Source organism: Harpia harpyja, chromosome Z (assembly GCF_026419915.1).
Source record: "Harpia harpyja isolate bHarHar1 chromosome Z, bHarHar1 primary haplotype, whole genome shotgun sequence".
NCBI lineage: Eukaryota > Metazoa > Chordata > Aves > Accipitriformes > Accipitridae > Harpia > Harpia harpyja.
In genome coordinates, this window is record NC_068969.1 from 9,673,898 (window position 1) to 9,686,163 (window position 12,266).

Genomic DNA, 12,266 nt, shown 5'->3' on the forward strand with positions numbered 1-12,266 from the left:
CCTCCTATTCCCAGAGCTAGTCAGCAAGAGCTGCCCCATGTGGGTGGTCTGCCAGCGTCCCTAGGAAGATGCAGCACAAGAGCATCCTGCAGGTCTGAAAGAGGGGAAGGTACGACCCCACTGGTATTGCTCATCTGAATGAGAGGCCTTGAGCTTCCAGCCTATGCAAGAGGCTATGGGTGTCATTGCTGGGATATGCTTTTTACAGCAATGAGAAGGACTTGCGCAGCTGCATCAGAAACCATGCACAAACCACCTGCTGACGTCGGTCCGTTTGGAAGCAACTTTGGCAGAAATAGCTAAAAAAAGAAGAAATACTGAAAAAAGTACATCTGTTTCTTGGTGTGTCTCTGTCTAGAGGAAGTTCAACCTCAGTTGACGGTCTGGCAACATCCAAGCAGTCTGCGTGAAGGGACCATCTAGGCAGAAACTATGGAAAGAAGACATTTGTATTCTCCACTAGACTTCCAGATGGAAAGCATGGGCAATAGCTTCTCCCAGGAGGGACACAGCTGTGAACGTGCATCTCTGCCTTTCACGGATTCTCCAGTCAGTGTGGAGCATTTGCTAACTTTTGCAGGGAAACTAATCATACCTGCGCTTTGGAAATCTTACTTTTAAAAGGCCCCGTTGCACTTCTAATGATAGGTTCAGGTCTGCTGAGCTCTTTCTGGATGTTGCTGAATGTAGTTCGTTAGCATTTCCTGGCTACACAGACAGCTGATCACAGCATTGGCAGCACTGTGCTTCCATCTAAGATTTGCCTCAGTTTTGGTCTAGGTTAAAGCAATTATGGAATTAATTATTGGTTGTACAGCTGTTCTCCCTCGCACCCTGCCAAAAGTCAGCTTAGCGTACAGTCTTCCCTGCACAGAATGCTGGTGACAAAGCAAATCTAGCACGCTTAGTATAGCCCGGAAAGAGCAACTCCCATCATATAGCCAAAACAAAGCATTACAAGCAAAAGCTTGCCAGGAAAGTTGCCATGTATCCGGCATGCCTGTCTCTCTGCAGCTTTTAGGCAGGTATTGTGAACACACCTCTGGGATCTGCAACATGTAATATACGGGAGTCAGAGATGCAGATTGGTTTGTCCCTAAAAAGAATTTGCCCCCTGTTTAAACCACCAAAACCTCTATCTAGTTATACTAATACTGAACTTGCTTCATCAATTGTAGTAGATTTAGTTTTCGAGTACATTCTTTGTAGTGATTGTCCCTTATGTGGTCCTGTGCAGTTCAGTATGCCAATACAAAGTTATGTTTGGTCCACTTCCTTTACTGACATGAACGCTTTTTTTCTCTAAGAACTAAAGCTAAAATTACCAATAATCTGGTCTAATTGGTGGCACTTCCCCCTCTCCACCTGCTGCCCTACATCCTATCCTGCCCAACCACTGGCCCACAAAAACACCTCCCATGTGCTTCAGAAGAGGGTAGATTATTGTTGTAAAATATCTTATTTAAAAGAGCTCAGATAACCATGTGTGTCCTTGGAAAGTATACCCCTTGCCCCAGAGCGATTTAATTTCACTTACAAGGTCTGATGTTGGGCAGCTGCTGCTTTCAAAGGCACTTAGGTGACTCCCAGGTATGTCACCTCTGCTGATGAACTGATGAGCCATCATATGCATCAGGTTATATGGAAACTGAAGTGAGGTGCCAGGAGGAGAAACGAGGGCAGTCTGGGACAAGTGTATGGTGTCCTGGTGGCAGGTGCAGGCAGGGTGTGTGGGGTTACATGGTCCTCTAAGCTGGTTGCCAAACTGGGACCAAATGAGGGGTTTCCCCAGTCCCACAAGCTGCCTGTGGCCACAGAGAAGGACTGCAGTGCCTGCCCCAGACCTGGTGCCCCCAGCACAGCGGGGCTGCTGTGGCCACACGTTGCCTGCCCCTGCCCTCAGGACAGGAGCTGACAGGAGGACCCAGCTCCTCTGCAGGTACAAGGTGTGAGCACAGACCTAACACATGCCTCTTGATTGCATTTCCCTTAGTTTGGTTCCTTTGCTTTAATCAAAACCGCCAACATGCACCTTTTTCTGCTAAGACCCTGTAAAAGTGCCAAGCAACTTTGATGCTGTAAGAGAAATTCAGGCGCCTGCGGGACAAAACACAGCTGCCCTGAAGAAGCAAACTGGGCTGAATTTAAACAGCTTAAACAAATGTCATCTGCAAGTGCTGCAGTTCAGCAGAGCTCTTCCTGATAGCTCTCACCAAAGACAGCATCTCATTCAGTAGTCCTCACAGCATCTCAGCAGAAAAGCATATATCCTTCCAGTGTGCTGCACGTTATTCTCACCACTTGTAAATGGCGAAGTTGAGGCATACAGGGCTGAGAAGTCAGACTTCATAGAATCATAAAATCATAGAATCATAGAATGGTTTGGGTTGGAAGGGACCTTCAAGATCATCTAGTTGCAATCCCCCTGCCACGGGCAGGGACACCTTCCACTAGACCAAGTCGCTCAAAGCCCCTTCCAGCCTGGCCTTGAACACTGCCAGGGATGGGGAAGAGATAGCGCTAATTCTCCATTACTATGTTTGCAATTTGTAATTCATTGTATTACATAAATCACCCGATCAGTAACCAGAAACAATACCACATCGCTTCAGAAGCTAACACCACTGAGGCTTCTGACATTTGAATAGTGAACCCTTAAAGTGAATGGCTTGTGTACTATTCAAAAAGCAAAACAATATTTTGAAGAAATGACAAGTAATTGGATGGTTTTAAAAATATGTGTGAACAAAAAAGAAAGAACTTCTTAATTGTATTTCATACTTTCAGCCTTAACCTCTGCAAAAACAAATCACATAGCTAGGTGTTTGCACTCTGACTATCCTCCTCATGACAGCTTTACTCAACAGCTAGCAGAATTGTTGTTTTTTTTTTTCTTTTGAGGATTGTTTTCATCTGGAAGAATTATATTAGGTATAGAAGTGGTAATAGGGATCTTTTTGGACCAATATATTTATTTTCTAATGAAGTGTGGTTTATTGTTATCCTCACTCTCCTCTGTAAGTGAAATCTGAATTGGCCGTATAATATCTGTGAAATTGTGCTTCCATGTCTAACCCTCACATCGCTTCTAGCTTTCAGTGACTTTCAATAAGTTGTCCAGTGGCTCCCTGCCAATCTGAAAACCTCTGTAAATGGAAAGCAACTCTCTGAGGACAATTTTGGAAGCACAAATGCTTTTGGTTTCAGTAATAGCCAAGGAAGAATCTAAAAAACATTTTGGGATATTTATTTATACATCACAAATGGGCATCACACTGCATATCATGCTGTTGGAGTTTTAATTCCCAAAGTGCATCTTAGAAATTCAGAGCTTTTCCCGTCCTACAGTGAAGCCTGACTGTTGCTGAAGCAGAGAGAAACAAATGAGATTTTTCTAAAATGGTATGAAAGTTATCAATAACTAAGAGATCAAATTTCACCCCTCTGGTATATATAAATCTGAAATGACCTGAGTGCTTTCAGCTGAGTCATTTCCAGTTTCCACCAACATATCTAACACTGGAATTTTGCTTCTCAGTGATATTCATCAGCTGCTTTTCCTATCTGCGCTGGTCATTTCAGGCACAGGGATGGGACTACAGGCCTCCACACATTGCATTGTACCTGCAATCTGAGCATACCTGCTGTTGTCCGGTAAAACATAATAAGCTTTTAAATAAGTATGTGCTCAAGCCTAAATTTGTAGTCCAACACTCATCTCTCAAGCAGCCCAGATCATAGGTGAGGTGCGTAGGTGGTAACACTCTGGGCTGCTTTCAGTGGGTGTTTGAGGTGGAGGACTTAACAACCAGACAATTAACCCTGGGGTTTTGATGTTGGTGGTGGTTGGTTGGTTGGCTGAGGTATTTTTACATCTCTGAAGAATGACAAAAATCTTTAAAGTAGAGCTGGGCAGACAGTTGGCTGGCAAAACAGGAAAATATTGGGAGTGAGCAGATGTTAGGACTGAATTTTCAGCTACCCCAAAACAAGCAAGAATTAACTTGGATAGAGTTCTTTCTTTGGGGCCAGGCAAGTATTTCATTTCAACTGAAGTGTTTAGGTTTTAGTTTCTTTTTTGAGTGAAATTATTGTGGCTAGATTTTGTTGACCTGAATAGATTTCTTTTTTGTAAAACAAACTATCCAAAGACTTCATCCACCTCAGCTGTAGAGGTCACTTTTACACAGAACTGCTTATTGCAGAGCAGTGGAAGACCATCTATCATTTCTCCCCACCAATGCAAGAGAAATAGTGGAGCCCACCATGCTCGGGACGGAAATCACCACAGCATCTCTGTGTGAGTCTGAACGTGTGAGAGCACAGATACTTGCAGGGCTGCGGGGAGGGCTGGGCATCCCCACCTGCCCATTCACTTGCTTTTTCAGTCACAAAACACCATACCATTTGCACTGAGCTCAAGTCGAAAATCTCTCTCTAATCCAGAGAGAATCTGGGACTGAAATGCAGAGCTAGGGATTTGTTTGCTTATTTTTGAAGATCCTCACAACCACTCCTTTCTCACTAGTATGCTTAATTAAGAATACTATCTCCTCTGAGGTTTATTGATTTAGTAAATGTATAAGACTGCATCATTAGCTTGAGTAAAGGAAGATCTGGCCCAGTATGTTTTTCCTAAGAAAACTACTGTGAGAATGTATGTACAGCGAATACTAAATAGACAATGCTTTCTTCTTTACCAGATAATATACTGTCCTATTTGGTCACTGTTGTAACAAATTATGCAAAATCAAGAGACATGCAGAAAGAGTTCGTTCTCCTGCAATAAAGCTGTTCACCTGCTAATGCTATTACTAAAGGAAGGAATCAATTCTGATTAGTACAGAGGAGACAATTGCAAGAGACACAACAGTAAGATACGTTTTTTCTGGTGCTGGTTTCAACAGTGCTATTTTTATAGTATCATGGAAAACTCCTGTGGACTTAAAGTGAAGAGTTGGCTGAAGAGCATTGAGTATCCAGCAGATACACAAGATCCAGCGCTTACCCCAGCTCTGAGTAAGGAGTGAACAGCCAGCAGAAATGTCCACAAATACCCCATGGCCATACCTTGGTCAAGCACCCACCTAAATAACGTAATGGAAGTTCCGTCAGCTTGTACCCAGTACTGTTTCTGGGGAAAATGGTTTAACCAGATAAACTCACCACCTCGGTGAATAGAAGTGCCTAAAACCTGCATTGTCCAGCTCAGAAGTGGGGAAACTCCATTCAGCTGAATTTACTCTCAAATACCTCACCACTTTAGGAACTAAAGTGGGACTAACTGGAGAAGAAAGTGGGAATGGAGTAAATAGGATGCCCAAAGTCATGTAGTAATGCTGCCACAGCATCAGAAATTGAGCCTTTTCTCCCTTTCTCCTGAAAACCAAACCCTACCCAAAGCTCACCAAGGAGAATGATCATCAACTGACCTCAGTGGCGATGCTTTTTGCTTTGCCCTCCAAAATGACTGCACAGGCACTGGTTATAATAAAACAAATTTCAGTTGTGCTTGCCACACCATGCCAGCTAGCAGATGCACTTTAAAAAACAAGTAATTATAACCTTTTAAGATTATTAGATTAGATTAGCAAAAATACAGCTGCAAACCAAAGTAGACACAAATTTAATTACCATGCTAATTTTCTCTTGGTATGAGAAATACTGACTATACTCTAGTAATTACTTGCTTTATACATCAAACCTTGCTAATACTACTGTTTAAGTTACTAAAGCACTTAAAAAGATAGAAACTGCACTGCAGTTGTGAAGCATTATGCTGAAACAGCCTGTGAGTATTATGCAGTTCTGAGATCTTAAAAAATGCAAAAACTAACTTTCTTCCCTTTCAGGGGAAATAAAACCTGGAGCTGCTAAGCACTAGGGAAAATACAAATATATTTATCCAAAATATGTCCTCTCTTTCATTAAGAACTTCTGAAATTTTTAAGAATTGGTGCAAAAAGAAATAATTTTGTGAAAAATCTAGGGATTTTCTCCTTCCCCAATTAGCATTTTAGCACTTATTATAAGAGTCTTTCTAATGAAAGGAAAGAAGGAATCAGTGGGACATTCACCCAGAAAATGCTCAAACTAAGCCCAAACCCCTGAATCTACTTACAGTTCTACTCAGGAAAATGAAAAGTGGAATTTACCACTGAGACCTGTGTGATTTCAATCATACACTCTTTAACACTGAAAACACACAGGCCTCTCTATCTTCAGTGTCATGAGATCAAAGTTTAAAAAAAAATGCAAGAAAAGAGTGTCTATGTTGGATTTGCTGTGTGATAGATGTAGACACTCCTGCCATTATCACACAGAAAGAAAAAAAAAAATCTTGCTTGAACCCTTCTCCAAGGGCTGTCAGCAGCAGTTAGTGGGTGCATACAGCCAGGTGATGGCTCCCTGCCTGGCCAGTGAGAGCCCCGCTGGGCTTGTGTCCAGGGAAACTCATTGCACCAGTGCCCGAGGGTCAGAGGCTGGTGCAGAGGGGCTGAGAGCGGGAGCCCACTGCGGGGGGGGTAGTGGTGAGCCCCGGGGGGCTGTGCAGGCTTACTGGAGCTGTGCAATGCAGATCTGCTGCCGCTGCTCCCCGAGGCTGACTCGGCTCCGTTGCATGGGAGGGGGACGATGTGATGGGAGATTGGAAAATGCCATTGCTCTGGTGTCAAAAGAGACATCAGATCAGCTCCCCTAGAAGACACAATCCCATCTGGATATCAGAAATATCTCCCGTTCCTTTAGAAGCACATACTTTTTTTAGGCATTTTATTTCTTCTTGTTCTTTTTTTGAAGATTAATTTTAATGCCTCTTGTTTGGTTTATCTTTGCCTTAGATAGCAACAACTACCACTTTTTCCATTTAGGAATATCTGCTATAGCTGGTATTGGTATTCAGCAGCAAAGAACTGCACAACATGAGCCTTCAGGAAACAATCTCTGCCCTCAGATGTTCACGGACAAGTCCCATTGAACCTGGGGCATAACTTCACCTTATAAAATGTTTTTATCAGCAGGATAATGTTTCTCTGTAAACTGTTCTGGATTGCTAGAGCAAGTGTAAAGTGCTGTTCCCCTGCCCCAAAGTGGAATATGCTTCTATTTTTGGCAAGAAACTTGCTCTCTACCCTGGGATAGCTTGAGTGAGTAAAGGGAACAAACCACTATGAACTGAATACTTAAGAAAGAAAGAAAGAAAGAAAGAAAACTCTCCTCCCGCTTGCAAACAGAAGATCGGTTCATTTGCGCATGCTGTGTAAAACTTGCCACAAAGTCCTTTGTGCCATCAGCTTGAAAGGAATCCTTTGCCCAGGCGGGAGATTAGGGTGGCCAGCGGGAATCCCTGCACCCGAAATTCAGATCAGAATGGGTAAGTTCATGGGAAGTTGGGATTTAAAGGGATTGTTCTGATGATGCCAAAAAAGCAGCGGTAACAACAGCCAACTCCAAGGGCCCATCCAAATTTCTCTTTTCTCTCTGAGTAAAGGTACATTGAGGAGACAGAGTGCAAGGGGCTGGTTTTTCTCGCCTTTAAGGGTGCTATACAAGAGTGAACCACAAAGGTGATAGCAGGTACGTCAGGCATCTCATCGAGACCCCCAAGGGCAGCCTCTCCCTCCCCTTTGTATTAGCAAACCCTGAGAGATCGGTGCTGGCGTTAAAAGCCCTGCAAGGGCAGCTGAACACTACGGTCTCACGCAGCACAATCAGCGCATCAATCTTCCTTACATCAGTGTCTTATCTTGGCTCCCAGAGCCGTAGTCAACTACAGAAATTATAAGGGCACCGGGGAGCGGGTGCTGAGACGCGGGCGCAGCAGCTGCCACTCCCCTCCTGCGCCGGCAATTGTGTTGCCACCTCGAGAGCGCTGCCGGCCGCCGGCCTGGTCAAAAGACCTTTGAATTAACCTTTTCACTAGAAAAGAGATTGTGGCCCTATAGAAAAGTATGAATTCAGAGCAAAGCCTTTCTGCAGGATTAGTCCATTAGAAGCAAAAAGGAGAAAGGTTTTTTTGTTGTTCTGCAAAATATAAGTGATTACGGGATTTAAAGAAAAAAAAAAATCGTCTGTCTATAGTGGGGAATATCAGCGTTGGAACAATGTGCGCTCTTTTCCTCTGCCGAAATCCTTGTACTGCCCTTATCTCCATCACATCTGCCTGCCTGCCAGGAGTGTGAGCTAAGAGATATAGTGTAACTGCTGTCCTGTGTGGTCCATTCCACCGTCCTCTCTCAGGAGAAAAAGGTGTGTGTGAGATGTAGATCTGCTTTGCTATAGGATTTTTTTAGGGAAGGGGGAGGGCTGTGCTAAGATTTTATATCAGAGGAAGAAAAGCCAACTAATTCCCTGACAGAGTTTCTTCTTTTTTTCTTTTTTTTTTTTAGTAGCGTTTTCTTTTCCTCCCCTTTTCAAGTTTGTCCCTGTCCCATGGCTATTTGTCCCATTAATAGCCAAAGCACCCCCACCGGCTAATCTCACCTTTGGGAGAAAAGTAAGAGACTGTGGACTGCAAAATACAACACTTTCCTCATTATCTTAGAAACAAAGGACTTTTCTGTATTTTCTTAATAAGATATCCATACACATGTGCTTAGGCACAGAGGATTTTATTTTTTAATGATCAATTATTTGGGGGGGGCATTTTCAGTTTGGTGACAAATTTGAGTAGTTAGTTATAAAAGAGTGCGATTTTTTTTTTTTTTCCCCCAAGAGTTGGAGAACAGCACTTACTCAGTAAAAAAATCTGTTCCCTATACAGTATCTAAAAGATGGTAGAGAGCAAACAGTGAGCACCTCTGTTTTAATTCACCATACAAGCTTAAATAAAGCTAGGTGTCTTATAGGCTCCATAGAAACTAAAGGTGAAAGGCTTTTCAAATTTCAGATTATGCAGTCCTTATGTGAAGACTATTTAGTGCAGACCTTATGATCAGACTTTCAAATAGATTCTGATCTTTGTTTAGAAACCATCTGGCCAAAGAAAAATAGCCAACTGTTTCATCTCTTTTTTTTTTTTCTTTTTTCACCCCATCTCAAAAATATATTTTGAGATCAGCATTCCACTTCTCATCCCTTTTTGTCAAATGTGATAAAGGACTTTTAAATATCCAGCGCATGTTCGTTACACATAACAAAGTTTGTGTAATCACATGCTTGTAGCAGTAAAATTCTGTATTCCTTTCCTTTACAGATGGTGCAGTAATTATCATTTAGCTCTCTGAATATAACTCAGGGTGTAGAAAAGACATGCAAAGTTTGCATGCATGCTAGCCCATCCTTTCACAGAATTTCAAATGTAACCAGTTTTTTGGTTGTATGGTCACATTAAAATTCCCCTTTTGCAACACTTTATGCAAAAAACAAACACCTGGATTCAGAGTTTCCTAAAGGAGTCATCTGAAAATAGGTACTTTCTGCCAAAATGTCATGAAGATTTATGTGCTTACATTCATGGATTAAATTGAGGGCAGGTGGGAGAACATTCAAGTATGAGAAGGAATGATAGCAAATTTATGTGTAAAAAAAAAAAAAAAGGAGGAGGGCTATAGTTATTATGATTTCTGGTGGTTTAGATAAAACAGACACAGATTTTGTAAAAGGGAAGGTACCGTGCCTGGAAAGCCATCCTTCAGCAGCAAAATAATTATCTATGGAATTGTATTTCCTTAAAATGCAAATAGAGGCATTCTGGAATTCAAAACATACTGTCTCGACTACAGCCACGGCACTGAATGGCACTTGGATGCCGCGTGGTGTGTTGGAACAGCTGTTTATGGGGAGGATTCACAGCGTATCAGCACGGTGCAAGCAGGCACTGAAACACTGCAGCTTGCTTTGCATCCCTGGCCGGGATAATTGTTCCTCTCCCAAGGACACCCCCTCCCAGCACAAAAGAGGAGACAGCAGCCGCTGCCGCAGAGGAGAACTGGACGGTCAGTGCCATTCCCCGGAGCCCCTTGGACATGGTGACCTCTAAGCTCTCTGCAGAAAGCCTGTGAACAAGTGAGCTCTGGTCGCGAAACACCGGTGCAACACCCTACATCAGGGTGAGAGGAGACTCAAACCAAGCTGAAGTAAAAGCAACAAGAACACCAAGTTGTATGCGAAAATTTGTTTTTAAATCTGGTTAGTATTTCAAACACTTTTTAACACCTAGGTAATCTTAAAGCACGATCACCTAATGACTGGCCTGCTAGAAATGGATGCTGCAGTCTGACAACTGCCCTCTTATCTGGATTTTGGGGTGGGGGGGTGTCCATTAAACATCCTGCTGTGTCCAGACCCTATATGACACTTTCAAACTAAATTTTACGCTGAAGAAACTGTAATACAGCTCGATAGTCAGCCAAGCCAGCTGTAGTTTTAGCCTCTCTAAAACACCATCCCATGTATTATCAGCATCCATCACTAAGATACATTGTACATCAAGCTGTTCTGAGGGCACTAAATTGCTTTTAGATTAAAATTAACATTATTCCAATCCATGCACCAAAAGCTGGCTGTGTATACATTATCATTCCTTTAAAACAGCAGTGAGGTGAAGATCAGCATATTTCCAGCTTTTAAATCACAAAAGGTGATTACATTGAGGCAAATGAAAACTGAAGCACATTGACAAGCTTGCTTTTTTTTTTCCCCTCCGTAGGAAATGGCTGTAGAGGTAGGCAGTCTAGTGTTTCACAGAAGTACTGTGTTTTATGTAAATAAATATACAGCTAGGAATAGTCATGAAGGTTAAAGGGCATCTGTAAAGAGAAAACTATGATTCCTAGACTCTTTGTTAAGTTTATTTAGTAGAGGGACTAGAGAAAGTTTCAGGTTGGGCTGTAAGGTGCTAATAGTCCGACCAGATAAATGTTAGCTTCCCAAGTCTGGATGCCAGAAGAAACTGTAATATGGTTAAGAGCTGACACAAAATTCTTCTATCCAAGAAAAATGTGTTATTCTGCACAAAAATTAGGGTATAGAGTATTATATCTCAGTATAACATTGACATATTATTTTCAATTTCTAGCCTTCAGGACGGTGCAGTGTTATTGTTCTATATTAATCCTCCCATGCATAAATTTGTTGTTAAGTGGAAACCATCAACCTCTGCTTTATAATTTAAAACTTATTTTTATTCACTTTTGCCTATAATTACTTCTTAGAAATTTAAAGCTGAAATAGGTTTCCTCTCTAAATTTATTTTTTCTGTATCACACATGAATAAAGATTTATCAACATAGAGCACTTGAATGAATTCTGAGCCACTGGAATTGCTCTTCTGTCCAGAACTGAATTAAATTATTTACACAGGGACAGTGACTGCGGGATTAGGCCTTAATTACAGCAACACTTTTGCAAGCAAGCCAGGTTGACTTTAACAAGTTTATCATTGATAATCATTAACAACAACTTGTTCAGTGAGTATTTCACAATTAATTTAATTACATGCATCAGGTAATGCTCCAAACACAGGGGTTTTTTGACTGTTCAGATACCTCATACCTACAGACTTTGATACCTGACCATGATCAGGGTAACAATAGGCCACCTGGACCCACCTGTTACCTCTGAGATCTGAAAGAAGGATTATTTTTAAAACTATGTCTAGTCATTTCATCCTGCCATGTACAACTGAAGCTTCTAGGAATTCAGTATTCTTCAGATAACACAGTGTTTCCTGTCTAAGGCTCACCAGTTTAACACAACCTCTGGAGATATTTAAGTTAGACTAATATGTTATAGCTACGCTGTTTGCAAACTCTTTGAAAAGTGGCAGATTCAAAGCATTCTGTCTCCCCAGCAGGGTGTTAAATTTTGTATCTAGTTACACCATGGGATCAGCTCGTGCCCCCATTTTCACCTGTACAATCACACTGAAACCAGTGGAAGTAGGGAAGTGAAAAAGAAAACAAATGTAAAGTGAGGTCATCGTTCCTTTTTTCTCAAAGATAAGAAGATTTCACATAGCAATGCCCTCTGGGAAACAATCCATTTTAGACCAAATTAGTCCCAGTGGTAATGTTGATTTTTAGCAACTGTGTTGCACCAGGGATACATTTAATCCCACTGTTCTTTGTTGTTCTCATTAATAAGTCACATTATGTCACTCCGTCTGCATGCAAAAGTATCATTACTGTTATTTAATTACTTTGTTTTTGTAAAAAAACCTACTAGATTCGACTGCGTATAACCAGTAAATGTGGCCAAATCAAAGTTGTGCACTCCAACCCAAATATTTTTTACTTTGTTTCTGCACTTATAATTGCATGTAATTT